The sequence below is a fragment of the Cupressus sempervirens genome, chromosome 5 (genome assembly GCF_028749045.1).
Source record: "Cupressus sempervirens isolate cs-2001-9-10 chromosome 5, ASM2874904v1, whole genome shotgun sequence".
In the NCBI taxonomy this organism is placed as follows: Eukaryota; Viridiplantae; Streptophyta; class Pinopsida; order Cupressales; family Cupressaceae; genus Cupressus; species Cupressus sempervirens.
In genome coordinates this window covers 703,488,371-703,504,098 of record NC_143122.1, presented here as the reverse complement: position 1 = coordinate 703,504,098, position 15,728 = coordinate 703,488,371, and positions in this window count along the sequence as shown.

The following is a 15,728-nucleotide window of genomic DNA, read 5'->3' as shown; positions in this document are numbered from 1 at the left end:
TTATAATTGTGATGAGAAATGGTCTCGGGGCCATAGATGTGTTCAGCAAAAGCTCTATCTCTTGGATGTGGATTCTCCACCGGAACTGAAAGAATATGTAGATGCTCAGGAAACAGTGGATGATGAGGTTGAGCCTCACCAGCCTGAACCTCCTTCACCAGAAGCTCCACCAGAGATATCTGTCCATGCTTTGGCAGGAGTCACTACTCTACAAACCATGCGGGTCCAGGGTTTCTTCAAGAAGATCCCTCTTACTATACTCATTGATTCTGGTAGCACTCATAACTTCATTGACCCACGAATAGCCAAACAGGCTGATTGCTTTATCCATCCCTGCTCTAGCTTTGAAGTCATGATTGCCAATGGGGGCACTTTACCTTGTAAAGGGAAATGTCGCAATGTGCGTCTCTCTATTGGAGATTATAACATGCGCTCTGACATGTTTGCCTTACCCTTAGGTGGCTGTGATGTGGTTTTGGGTGCCCAATGGTTACGCACTCTTGGCCCCATTCTCTGGGATTTTGCTGAACTTTGGATGCAGTTTTCAGCCGAGGGGCACCAACACACTTTGAAAGGCTTACAACCAGGGTCTCTCAGCATCATCAGTTCACACCGTATGGAAAAACTTCTTAAGAAGAATTCACATGGTGTCATCGCTCAGCTCCATTCCATTCAGATGCAGCCATCAGCAGTCTCTAGCACTCCTGCCGATCTCCAACACATTTTGGACAAGTATTCTGGTGTATTTGCTGAACCTGTGGGATTACCTCCTTCTCGTCCAGAGGACCACCGTATTCAGCTCCTTCCTGGCAGTGTTCCGCCCAACATCAGGCCCTACCGCTACCCATTTCATCAGAAGACCGAAATCGAGATACTTGTCCGTGACTTACTGAAGCAAGGTATTATTCGCCCTAGTACCAGTTCATTTTCTTCTCCAGTTCTGCTTGTTCGCAAAAAAGATGGGTCATGGCGACTCTGCATTGATTTTCGAGCACTTAATCATCTCACTATAAAGGACAAGTTTCCCATTCCAGTTGTTGATGAACTTCTTGATGAACTTCATGGGGCTCATTTTTTCTCCAAGTTAGATCTTCGTTCTGGGTATCATCAAATTCGGGTTAATGAGGAGGATATACCTAAAACTGTCTTCCGCACACATGATGGTCACTATGAATTTTTAGTCATGCCCTTTGGCCTCACGAATGCTCCTTCAACATTTCAGGCAGTGATGAATAACATATTTCGACCATACCTCCGAAAATTCATTCTGGTCTTCTTTGATGATATCCTCATATATAGCAAAACTTGGGCTGAGCATCTCCATCATCTGGAGCTTGTCTTGCAACTTCTCTCTGATCATCAACTCTGTGCAAAACTATCTAAATGTGTGTTTGGCCAGGAGGAAGTGGAGTATCTCGGGCATATTGTTGCACACCATGGAGTGCGGGTGGATCCTACAAAAATAGATGCCATGAAAACTTGGCCGCATCCTAAAACTCTCAAGAGCCTTCGGGGTTTTTTGGGGTTGACTGGCTACTACCGCAAGTTTGTCAAAGATTACGGGAAAATTGCAGCACCATTGACAGCTCTGTTAAAAAAGGATGCCTTCTCCTGGACCCCTGTTGCTGAGACTGCATTTGAACAACTGAAACAGGCTATGTGCAGTACACCTGTTCTCGCGATGCCAGATTTTTCCAAACCCTTCACTATTGAGAGTGATGCTTGCGGCAATGGATTGGGTGCTGTTCTCCTGCAAGATGACCATCCTATTGCGTTCACTAGCAAAGCCCTCTCTGGTAAGAATCTAGCCCTCTCTACTTATGAAAAAGAAATGATGGCTATTTTGCATGCTGTACAGAAGTGGCGGCCATACCTCTTAGGGAGTCATTTTTGCATCAGAACCGATCACCAAAGTCTGAAATACTTCCTGGAACAACGGGTATCCTCTCCTACACAACAGAAATGGGTCAGCAAACTCATGGGGTATGATTATGAGATCACCTACAAGAAGGGTAAGGAGAATATTGTGGCAGATGCTCTTTCTCGCACATTTGATAATCAAGCTTCCCTTTCCGCTATTTCTATGCCCATTCCCAATTGGTTAGCGTCTGTTCAGCAGGGCTATGACAGTGACTCTTCTTTATCTCAAATCATTCACCAGCTAGCCAATAATCCTTCTGCTATACCACATTACTCTTGGGATGGTGCTTCTCTTCGATACAAGGGTCGGCTAGTGCTTCCTCAGAACCCAGCTCTACATCAGGCTATTTTTTATGAACTCCATGCTTCTCCTTTAGCAGGGCACTCAGGCTTCCTCAAAACTTATGAGCGAGCAAGGAGAAACTTCTTTTGGAAAGGGATGAAACAGACGATTCAACAGATGGTGGCTGAATGTGATACTTGCCAACGCCACAAGGGTGAAACGACCCTCCTTCCTGGCTTGCTTGAACCATTGCCCATCCCTACACGGATTTGGACTGATATTTCTATGGATTTCATTGAAGGGCTTCCTAAATCCGGTGGCAAGACAGTGATCTTGGTTGTGGTTGATCGTCTCTCGAAATATAGTCATTTTTGTGCCCTCAGCCACCCCTATACTGCCTCCTCTGTTGCACAAATCTTCATGGACCAGATATTTCGTCTTCATGGACTCCCTTCTTCCATTGTCTCTGATCGTGATGCAACTTTTACCAGTCATTTTTGGACTGAACTGTTTCAGAAAACTGGCACCAAACTGAAGATGAGTTCGGGCTATCACCCACAAACTGATGGTCAAACTGAAATTGTCAATAAATGCTTGGAAACTTATCTTCGTTGCTTCACTTCCGAACAGCAACATCAGTGGGCCAAGTGGCTCCCTTTAGTTGAATGGTGGTACAATACCTCTTACCACACTGCCTCTAAAATGACTCCATATGAAGCAGTCTATGGTCAGGCACCTCCAGTGCTCCTTCCCTACACTCCCAACAGCTCACCAGTCCAGGCAGTTGACATAGTTCTCCGCAGCAGGGATCAGATTCTTCGTACCTTACAGGATAATCTTCACATGGCCCGTAATCGGATGAAACAGCAAGCAGATCAACACCATTCTGAGCGCTCATTTCAAGTTGGGGATATGGTTTTTCTTCGTCTACAGCCATACAAACAATCCTCCCTAAAGCTGAAAGGGCGTCATAAGCTGGCCCCAAAATTTTATGGGCCTTATAAGGTTCTGCAGAAGATTGGTTTAGTTGCTTATAAACTGGAACTTCCTCCTTCTTCCCGCATTCATCCAGTCTTTCATGTTTCTTGTCTAAAGAAAGTTCTGGGTACCACTGTCAGAGCACAAACTACTCTCCCTGAAATGGATACGGAAGGATCCATTATCCTGGAGCCGGTGGCAATCATTGACCAACGCACTCGCCAGCTTCGCTCTCGCTCCATCTCTGAGGTCTTGATTCAGTGGCATGGCATGCAACCAGAGGATGCTACCTGGGAACCCCTTCTTCAGATTCAACAACAATTTTCACACCTTAAGCTTTGAGGACAAAGCTTTTTTCTAAGGGAGAGGGGATGTTAGGAACCTGTGTGTTCCTTTTGTTTATTTTGTTAGAGTAGTGTTGTTGGACGCATATGCTTTGTAAGTCGTCCCGTGAGTATATTTTATTATCCCACATGCATAGGTAGTATTACTTTTCTAGATCGTACTCAGTATATAAGAATAGGTTGAGGCCCTTGATGGGCACGGACGAATTTATTGTATTGAGCTTGCTCAAAGGAGGTTACCCCCTCGAAGTGGCCTGCGATCAGTAGATTCATTCTGAGTTCTGCTATCACTTTGTATTCCGTTATTTCGAGCATTCTCACGATATTGCTATAAGGAGGTTCTTCACACAATATCTATTTCAATTAAAGGCACTCATTATAACTTTTCTGAAGAAACTCAAAAGATCTAAGAGATAAAAATGAAGGAAAACATAATGGCAAAACATTGCTACTAAATATTGTAATGAAAGAGAGTACATATAGGTGAAAGCACAACCACGTTCAACCGCGAAAGGGAAAAAGAACTAGGGTAGTGGAAAAACTGCATAAGAAAGTAGGATGATGTGTTGAAATGAAATTGACACATCTCGAGTGGACTCCTAAAAGATGTTGACTTGTGTATATATGTTTCAAATGATCAAGGACGACTAGTTAGGCTTAGTAAGCCCAATCATAATAAAATAAATACACTAAGACCCTTCCTTAAGAATAACTTAGGAGGACAAGATAAAAAATGAGTCTTGACTACTATCCTAGTGAGGTACCCATATACAATGCAATCTCTTAAAGATGGAAACCCCATGGGGAAAAAAGATACCCTCCAAACAAGAGATAAGAAGAGAAGAATCTTATAAGCGCTCCCCCCCACTCCCAAAGGATGATTATGTTGTTGGTGAATCTTCCTAAATAAGATTTTCATCTATTGAATTATTTGAGTTATCACGACTAGAATCAACATGTAAAAAATTGACATCAAGTTGAGAGTCAGTATCATGTAGCATCAAAATTTATAACTATTATGTTATTACCTAATTGTAGCTTGGGAGTTTGATGGGGGTGGATGGATAGGATCCACAATGATAATTAAACACAAAATACACACTATAGGCACTTATAGAAATTATAAGCTCATTTCGTTGCCTGATCGATAAAAAACCATTAGATTGTGCCTCTTTTATAGAGGTCTTTGATTGTTTTTGGAAACATCTAATTAACTGACATAAGACAAATAGACTTTTCTATAACTATCTAAACATAAATGACTTCTAGAACTTTACAAACTTAAATATTAATTTCATCTAACCATATTTGGTAATCCAACAATTTCTAAAATCCTCTATTATGCCTTTACATTTCATTTGAGGGGAAATTATACATTCCAACACTCCTGCCCAATTTCAACCTCAAATGCTGTTGCATACAAATCCAAATCCTTTCTTCTACTTGATGCCAAAAGCTAATTTTCAATAATCTTCATATCTGTTAATGCCTTCATGAATAGTGTCTTCTAAGGCTGTGGCCTTTAATTTCTACAAACATTTTGTAAGTAATTGGCTGCCAACGATTTTCTCTTTTCACTAGATCCACTAATAATCTTGCCTCATTTGTCACAAATGCTGGTGACAAGGTTTACTAATAACCTTTTGCCTCTTTGATGCCTTGCTCTAATTTGTTTCCCAATGTTGTTGCATTCCTTCTCACACTTGAACATTTGTACCTGAATAAACCTTTGATCATTCTTGCAATGCTTTGCCAATTTGATCCATAACTCCACCCACAATCCAGTTTGATGCAACCTACCATAAAATAAATATTGCACTCTTTATTCCAACATGTCTTATCACAATTATTTTTCAAGCCACAAATATTACAAGGATGTATATCCCAACATCTATCCTTTGTATACCCTTTCTAGTTGTAGTGTGAACATTGTACAATCTTTATGCTTTCAATTGATTCTCTTGAACCTTTATTCATCTTTCCATTACCTGCATCATATCCAAGACCTACATATTTTGGCTTGATTGTAGTCTCAATTAGATTCCTTAATCCCTGTTCATCCTTTACTAGACCTTTAAATTTGAAACCCATTACTTCCATAATCTTCAAGCCAATATTGTCATTATAATAGCTAGAAGTTCTATCAATACAATTTTCATGTTCATCATTACACTCCTTTTTGCAAACAACTTCAACAAAATCACATTTCTCAATCCCATAATTACTCAAATCATTTGTGTCACAAGATGCATCACATACAAATGGTTTCACATTCAAACTTTTTTTTTTTTGTGTCAAAGTAGACAATTCCTTCTTGAACATACTATTTTCCTCTTCCAATTTCTTCACATTTTCTTCTAAAACTTTGTTCTTTTTCTTAGCATCGTAAATTTTTTTTTAACTTTTCTTCTAATTCTTTATTTTTCGATCTAAGCTTGCATGTTTCTTTCACTTGCCAATTATGTACTTCTTTTATAAATTTTAACCTGTTTTCCAGCTCTTCAATTTCCTCTATGTAGACACTAATTTCATTTAACAATTTAGACTTTTCTTTTACCATTTCATTTCTTACTTTTGCCAATTCCTTTTGCAAAATATCTTTTTCACACAATAATCTTTCTTTTTTCTTTCTTCATCATTACTAATTCTTCTTCTAACTTATTTGTCTTCTCTTTCTGAACTCTACCAGCTTTTTCCATTAAAACCAACAATTTAACACACATTACTCTTTCTTCTGGAAAATCCTAAATGCCTTTTTACTTCTAGATTTTTTTAAATTAAATCTTCAAACAACTTGAAACAAACCCTACATAAATATCAAACTTGACTCCATGTCATAGCTTTTTTTTTTTTTTTTCTTTTACGATAATAGGAGAATTTCTCAAATGACCATACATTTTGTTCTTTCCTCTGTCCTTTCTTCCGTGCTTTACAAAAACTTTGGTTCCTTCATAATCTTCATGTAAAGTCTTCTTCAAAACAATTGTCTTTTCTATAACACAAATGAATCCTCCACAATTTAACAGCACCAAAACATTGCTTCCTCTTTAATCAACAATTTTGTCCTTCTGGCTCTAATACCAATCTGATGGGGGCGGATGGATGGGATCCACAATGATAATTAAACAAAAAATACACACTATAGGAACTTATATAAATTATAAACTCATTTCATTGTCTAATCGATAAAAAACCATTAGATTGTGCCTCTTTTTATAGGGGTCTTTGATTGTTTCCAGAAACATCTAATTAACTGACATAAGACAAATAGAATTTTCTAGAACTATCTAAACAAAAATGACTTCTAGATCTTTACAAACTTAAATGTTAATTTGACCTTACCCTATTCGGTAATCCAACAATTTCTAGAATCCTTTATTACACTTTTACATTTTATTGGAGGGAAATTACACATTCCAACAGAGTTGAGTGTTGGAAATTACAATTGGAACAATTATTATGTTGTCATTCATCTCAAACCTTATTGCTAAGATATTTGCTAATAGTGTAGAGTGCCACATCAGTTGATGTATATAAGAGAAGACAAGAAGTTGAGTAAAACACTAAGCATGATTGAGTGACAGTTTCACTAGGTCAATGAAGCAGAAGATTAAAGAACTTAAGAGTTAGTTGAGAAAACAATACTAGCTGAGTGATAGTTATGGCCGAGAAAGATGAAGGAGAGAATTGAAGAAGTGATCTAGCCCAAGATCATAGTGATGACCGAGTGTCAACAAAATAATATTTTGTGAAAGAATCAAGTTTGAGGGAGCCATAGTTGAATTTTTAGATTGGTCAATATGCATAAATGATAAGGATTGATGAATTGGCATATTTAATGCACAAATTGAGTTTATTAAGTGATCTATGGCGAAGATTCCAGGAGAAGTTTTATGAAGTTTTAAGAAAGGGGTATAAGGACAAAATGATGGACATATTCAATGAATATGATCAAACCCTAAGATCTACGGTGATGTTTACACAAAAAAAGATCAAAGCAACATATTTAAGGAGGAACAAGAGATTTTAATGGTTGTTGATTGGCAAACTTATGAATAACTTATAAAGAACAGAGTAGCAGAAGAAAAGTGAGAAGATTGGTGAAGTGTGATTGCTTGAAGAGTTACCAAGAAGATCAATGGTGGAGAATATGATGAAGTCTAGTCAATAAACCAACATTGAGTTGAATAGAGATCTCAATTTGTAAAGTGAGTTGTATCTTGATAAATCAAACCTAGCTATTACTTTCTAACCATTGTGGTAGTAAAATCCTTTAGTCAAGGTTGATCTAATAGTCATTTTTAAAATCCTTTAATCAAGGTGATATTCTTATGGAATGATCCAAATTCCTCTAACAAGGCTACTCCTAACAATGTGATTAAATGCTTTAATAGAATTACACCTAATAGTATGTTTTGTAACCTTTAACAGGGTTAGCTCTTAATCGAGTTCACTTCAAAAGAGTAAAAAAGTGGTAGCATGTTACTTGGTGGTTTTTTCCAAATTGGGTTTCCACGTTAAATCCTAATGTTATACTTTTCTGAATGTTATGTTATGATGCATGATATTTACTATTATTTATTTTTGTTAATTGACCTATATTGAACATAGAACTAGTGATGAATGAATAAGTTAAGTTATTGATGAGTTGTTATATTGGCTGAGTTGTTTTATGAGTTTAAATAAGTTGTTTGAAGTTGTTAAATGTTGAATTGGTATATATGGACCTGAAGATAACTGATTTACCCTCCCCTCTCAATTATTCTAAATATTTTAACATTGAGTGGGTGGTGTATTGTTATTAAATAGTGTGCTAAGAACATTAAAGCTAATCTAACATTCACACATCTAAAGGAAATAATAGTACTTATGTGTTTGAAATATATATGATAGGCTAAGTTACTGAGAGGGGAGGGGTGAATCAGTAACCAATAAAACTTAATCCCATTTGTATTTTGATGTGATTGCATGCATGAAAAACTGAAAGCATTAAAACATTCATAACACTTTGACACACAATATGGTGACCTAGAAACCTTCCAAATAGAAAGTAAAACTAGGGTGGGGATGATACCCACAAGCTTTAGTATTGTAGTATAAAGTTGGCTTATTAAGGCTTACAATGATAACTTCTGATGATTTGCCCTATTAGGAGTAATAAGGACTGCTAGTTCCACCTTGCAGAAGGATTTACAAACATAAAATGAAGTATGCACTCGGTAAAGAGATTTACAAAAGACTGTTAAGTCTACCTTGTGAAAGGATTTAACTGATCCACCTGTTAGGATGAAACAATGACTAATCTCTAATCTGCAACTTGGTTTGTTGAATGAGATTGCTTTTGAGTGTAATGATCACCTTGTTGTGATAGATAAATCTTTGTTGCTCCTTATATTTTTGTAGCCTTTTTACTTCACACTCCTACTCTTCTCTACTTGTTACATTACTTTCATACATAATTTAGATGTGATGCAATATATTACATATATACCAATCCAAATTACAATTCAAAAAAGTCAGCTACAATATAAGTTTACACAAAAGACACAAAGTCGGCCCAACAGTAGGAACACAGGTTCTAAAGACTAGCTCGGCGAGGTTCTGATACTTAGCATCCACTGTCAATTCTCAGCATCATTATGCATTCGGTAGACATAGAAGCTCAGTCCATATTGATCACTTCTTAGTAGTCTAAACTCGGTCTGCACTAGTGATTTAGTGAATACTACGAAACTCGATGTATATAAACTGAATCACTTGATTCAGATTACATAGCTCAGTTAATGATATCACTACGACCTCGGTATAAACTAAATCACTTGGTTAACACTGAGTGGCCCAATCAACACTAGATTCACATCACTGTAACTATGAACTCGATAAGCACTGCACAACTTGGTCTGCACTGAGAGACTCAGTAAACACTAAGAAGCTCGATTTACACTGACAATTAACAACTTGGTAGAAACTGCTCAGTGCAAACTAAATACTATTCCTCAAACTCAGTAGCAACTATAGAACTTGGTAAAGCTTGAAATGCTTGGTTAATACTATTAAGTATACAATAAGCTTAGTAGATATTGAATAACTGTAACAAACTTGACTGCAATGTCAACAATCTCCCCTTTGGCATTAGTGACAAAAACACTTATAAATCAAAACTGAATTCTCAAAAACTTCAAAACACCTTTTATTCATCATATTGTGTCTTCAACTCGATAGCATACTCTATTTTTGAGATTTTTCAAAATTTCTTTTGTAAGAGATGTTTCTTTGAATATTTGTACATGTATATTTATGATGCCCCCCGATACATATATATACAATATTTTATACATCTTTCCATTTTCTCCCCTGTGTATATATATATATATATATATATATATATATATATATACAACTTCTCCCTTTTACAATATTCTTTATATACATCATCTCCCCCTTTTTGACATAAATGCCAAAGGTGTAATCTATACAATAATACCAAAATATGACAAGAAATCATAATGTACCTTTAGAAACAATGCCATTTTCCTTTCCCAATTATCTTGCAATACCTTGCTTGTGTGCAATGCAACCTGAACTTCTGCTAATAGTTCTATCATGTGGTTTGTAATAGAGAAGTTGTTATCATGGATGAGGGTTTTAGCATGTGCAATATGTTTCTACAATGCATCCATATTTGAGAGAATTATGCCTTGTATGTTTACCAATGCAGCTCTTATCTTGGCTTCTTCTCTTAGCAATTATGTCTGCATATCAGTTAAAAATTTGATCTTTGTATAGTGGACAGAGCTACAACTTGGGTCAAGTTGCAACTATTGTGCACTTGCCTTTAGATCTTCATCAATTTTTGAAAGTTTATTTTTAATTTCCTTAGTGAAATTGGAAGTATCACATAGTTTATCGAATAATGAAGTCACATTGTTGCAGGAGGTTTCTAATGAACCTAGAATAGTAGACAAATCTACTTGATGAATTGCAATATTTTGTGCAATTAGCTTCAATACCTTATTCTCAAATTTCTTCTTTGATCTCTACAACAATTTCTTCCATCCATTCAAATCTTCATCAAATTTCTAGACTACTTTTGCTAACTAAACCAAAATTGGTTGAGAAGTGCTAACCTCTGTACTAAGTTCTTCTGCAAGAATATTCTTAGCATCTTCAAGCACTTGAAGTTCTTTATTTCTTTCCTCTCTAAGCCTCTACTTCTTAGCTTTCTTTTGAAGAAGTTCTCCAACTATGTGCATTTGATTAGGATTAACATTGGAGATATCCTAATTCGGGATGACTATCTCCTCATCAAGATCAATTTCTTCTTCCTTTTCTTTACCTTTACTCAAAAATTTTGTACTTGGTTGAGGCTTGGTCTCAACTATCCTTGTACTTATTATTTGCATTATAGGAATAGAAACAATAGTAGAAATAGTAGGACTAGGACTGGTAGAAAATGTAGATACTAGTTACACTTATTGAAGAAATACCTTGTGTGACCAAAACTGATGGAGGAGGAAGTGTTGATTGCTCAGTAGATGAAGTGCTTGTCACTTTTGTCAATGAATTTTTGAGTTTAACAGGTGTTGAGATTGGTTGAGTGCTAGAACTTGCAATGTTTGACACAAATAATTTTGCAGTAGCTTTCTCTGAGCTTGATGTCTTTAGCGCTTTGCTCAGAGAATGAAGAAGTGAGGCTTTGACTACTATTGTAATCTTCTCTGGCTTCAGTCACCTTAATGTTCTAGATCTCAAGTAGATTCTTTTCAGTAGCTTCCTATTCCTATTCCTCATCATCAATATTGTCATAATGTGTTTCTTCTCCATCATTTACTTCTTCTTTCTTGTCATCTCCACCATCATCATCCTTATCAATAACATGAACTACAAAATCACTTTGTTTATGTAGATTGAAAATGTTCTTCCATATGTTGGTGGCATTCCTTGTAAGGAAACTCAGGTGTGGAAATAGCTTCCTACACTAATCTCTTAAGGAAAATATTGTGCAAATTCTTTTTAAATCCTTACAATTCACATTCACTTTTGGTAGAACAACAATATTGCAATCAACCATGAATATAGAAAATAGATAGAGAAATAATAACACATAAACACAAAGATATGGTGGTGGGGAAAAACCTTTTAGTAAAAAAACCCCACCCCTCCAAAACCTACACAATGTATTATCTTCAACTCAAAGATTACAACACACTTGCAGTGTAAGCTCTTTCAAGACATGGAAGACTTATCCAGTAGCAACCAAAAACTCATTACTCACACACTTCCACACACTATCTACAGCCCTCAAAGTGCTTATATAATGTGCTTTCCATTTTTAGGGCATCTTCCAAAGATAGCTCTTATGTATCATAGGAATCCATCATAACCGTTTTAGTCATGATTTTCTTGCACACAATTAAATCTTTCAAAAATACTTCTTATGCATCATAGGAATCCATCATAACCATTTTTAGTCATGATCTCCTTACACACAATTAAATATTCCAAAGATAGCTCTTATGCATCATAGGAATCCATCATAATTCAAGACGTCGACACATGCAAGTGGAGTGACACATCAACATGCCAACTAGACATGTACACTCACACTTAATTACATTATTTGCAAAAAATACATATACAAAAAAAAAAACGAATAGGAATTATCCAAGGTTGAGACACCTTATTCCTAACATTCTCCCACTTGTCAAACACCTTGTAAGAGCAATAGGAACATAACAGGAACTAACCGCTATAGGACGAAAGGCCCATAGACTCCAAACACCATCTGAACTTCTCTGTGCCCACTGGTTTTGTCAATGCATCTACAAAATTCTTTATAGTATCAACCTTCTCCAAATTTACCTTTCCATCTTCCACCATATCTCTCACAAAGTGAAATTGCAAACCAATGTGGTTTGTTCTGGTATGGAAAGTTGGATTCTTTGGAAGGAAAATGACACTCTAACTGTTGCAACAAATAGTAATCTATCCTACATCAACACCAATATCAGAACACGATCTCCTAATCTAAATGGCTTCCTTACACGCATGATTAGTAGCAATGTACTCAACTTGTGTAGTGGACAAAGCAAACATAGGTTGTTGCTTACTCATCTAACTGATAGTACCACCAAACATAGTGAACACATAAGAACTGGTGGATCTCCTACTGTCAATATCACCTACCTAATCTACATCCACAAAGCCACGAATGCAAACTAAATGCAGAGCTCCAAAAGATTACCATGATAACACATGGAGTAATTTGATATACCTCTCAAATATCTAAATACTTGCTTAACTGCATCCTAATGTACCTTTCTAGGATTAGCCATAAACTAGCTCAGAACTCCCACTGCTTGGGCAATGTCTGGTCTAGTATGGACCATAGCATACATAAGACTGCCAATTGCACTAGCATAAAGTACTGTACTCATGTCCTCCACCTCACTAGGAGATTTTGGACAATCATCTACAGATAACTTTGTTCCCATAGAAATAGGAACACACAATGGTCTACAATCTGCCATGCTAAACCTTTCCAACACAGACTTCACATACTTACTCTGACTCAACCAAAGTTTTTTTTTAGACCTACTTCTATTGATTTCCATACCCAGGATGTACGTTGCTGCCCCAAGATATTTCATCTCAAACTGTGTTGAAAACTAAGATTTAAAATTAGAAATCATACTCTTACCCTTCTCAAATAGCAACATATCATCAACATATAATGCAACAATAAGAAGGCGATCATTTTTAACTCTAAAGTAAACACAATGATTTGAATTTGATCTTACAAATCCAATTGACAACACAAAGGCATCAAACTTAAGGTACCACATCCTAGGAGATTGTTTCAAACCATATAGAGACTTCTTTAATCTACAAACCAAAGATTCTTTATCTTTAACAATGTAGTGCTCAGGCTGTGACATATAAATCTCTTCCTCCAAATCAACATGAAGGAAAGTTGTCTTCACATCCATCTGCTCTATCTCTAAATCATATGATGCAGCAAGAGATAACAAAAATCTAATGGATGTCAACTTTGCAACAAGAGAGAATGTTTCACCATAATCTATTCTCTCTACCTGTGAATACCCCTTCACAACCAATCTAGCTTTGTACCTTTCAACATTGCCATCTGCACATAATTTCTTCTTGAACACCCATTTGCTACCAATAGGTTTCCATCCTTTAGGAAAAGGTACAAGGTCCCAAGTTTTTTTTTAATCCAGAGAAGACATCTCATCATCCATGGCCTCAATCCAAGAACCTGCATCTTCGATATCCAAAGCCTCTTTCATAGATCTAGGCTCATTAGTGTTAGTAATCAAAGCAAAGGCACAACTAGAATCTAACATAGAATAACCAAACCTTTCTGGTTGCTTTCTTACTCTTGTGAATCTCCTCAAGAGATGAGGTTGAGGTTGTTCTTCCTCTTCTTTCGAACTATCAGAGCTACTAGAGCTCTCCTCATCATTAGACCCAACATGATCTTTCTGTTCAGTCTTCTTAGGGGCAGGAGGCAACTAAACAACATCTTCCTTCTTTTCCTTTTCATTTGATTGTAGCACAATAGGAGAAGATGTTAGCTCTCTAAAAATAACATTTCTAATATACAATACTTTACTAGTCACAGGGTCCCAAAGCTTGCATCCTCTCATACCAACATTGTATCCGATGAAAATACATTTGACAACTTTGTTTTCCAACTTAGATCTTTTCTTCTTTGGAACATGTGCATAAGCTTCACAACCAAAAACACGAAGATGTCTAATTGAAGGCTTCTTCCCAGACCACAACTCCATGGGTGTCTTACCAACTAAAGCTGATGTAGGAGATCTATTAACCAGATAGCAAGTGGTGGCCACAACTTCAACCCAAAATCGTTGTTCAAGACCAACTCCATTAAGCATACTCCTAGCCTTCTCCATCAATGTCCTATTCGTTCTTTTTGCAACTCCATTTTGTTGTGGGGTATAAGGATTTATTGTATGCCTCTCAATACCTTGTTCTTTACAAAATGTTCGAACTTTGCTGAGCAAAAATCACCACCATTGTTAGTTCTCACACACTTAATCTTCTTACTAGTTTGATTCTCTACAAGGGCTTTAAATTCCTTGTACCAACTAAAGACTTTTTTCTTACTTTTCAGGAAATAAATCCATGTCCTTCTACTATAATCATCTATGAAAGATACAAAAAATACAAACTTGGAGATTAAAGGAACTTTTATAGGACCAAATACATTAGAATGAATAAGATCCAAAACATTAGAAGATTTGTGAGAAATAGAGTAAAATTGAACATGATTTTATTTACTGTAGACACAATGTTCGCAGAAGTCAAACTTAAGATTACAATCATTTAACCCCTCAATGAGGTTCTTGTTCTTCAGGGTTCTAAGACCCTTCTCACCAATATGGCCAAATCTCAAATGCCACAACATTGTCTTTTTTGTAGAAAGTTTTCCTTCCAATTTGTTTGCACCCTTAGGTACACATGCTGCACTGCCATCAAACCAATAACCATAGTCTTCTTTATTGCTTGTTCAGATGGTGGGGATGAAATGATAACTGCTCTCTTCTTTGAAACAGAAGAACTATTGCACTGAGAAATGCATGCATCAAGTTGAAATAGAGTACCTCTCCTAGTACCCTTAGCAAGCACCATAGCTCCTTTCATCATCTTACATCCATCTTTAAAAAAACAACTTGCACACCTTCATCATTTAGCTTACTTACAAATAATAGGTTTTGTGCCAAACTAGGGATGTGCATTACCCCGAATCTGATAGTGACCTATCCTTGTCCAACTATCTTTAGGTGAGAATCATCACCAAAGTACACCTTTCCACCATCAAAAACTTCATACTTTGAGAACTAGCTTCGATGAGAGGTCATGTAGAAAGTAGTACCTGAGTCTATTAACCATACATCATCAGATGCATGTGCTGCCAAGGTTGCAATGAAAGCATTGCCATCTTCTTGAGATTTTTCTGAACCTGAATTTGAGGCCTTCTTCTTCTTCTTTGGCTCCTTACAATCTTTAAAAAAGTGCCTAGTCTTATCACAGTTCTAGCATTTTGCCTTGGACTTTCTAGGAGTCTTTGATTTTCCATGATATTTGGATCTACCCTTTCCAGACTTGTTGTCATTTTGCTTGCCTCTGTCATTGGATCTACCACAAACAACAAG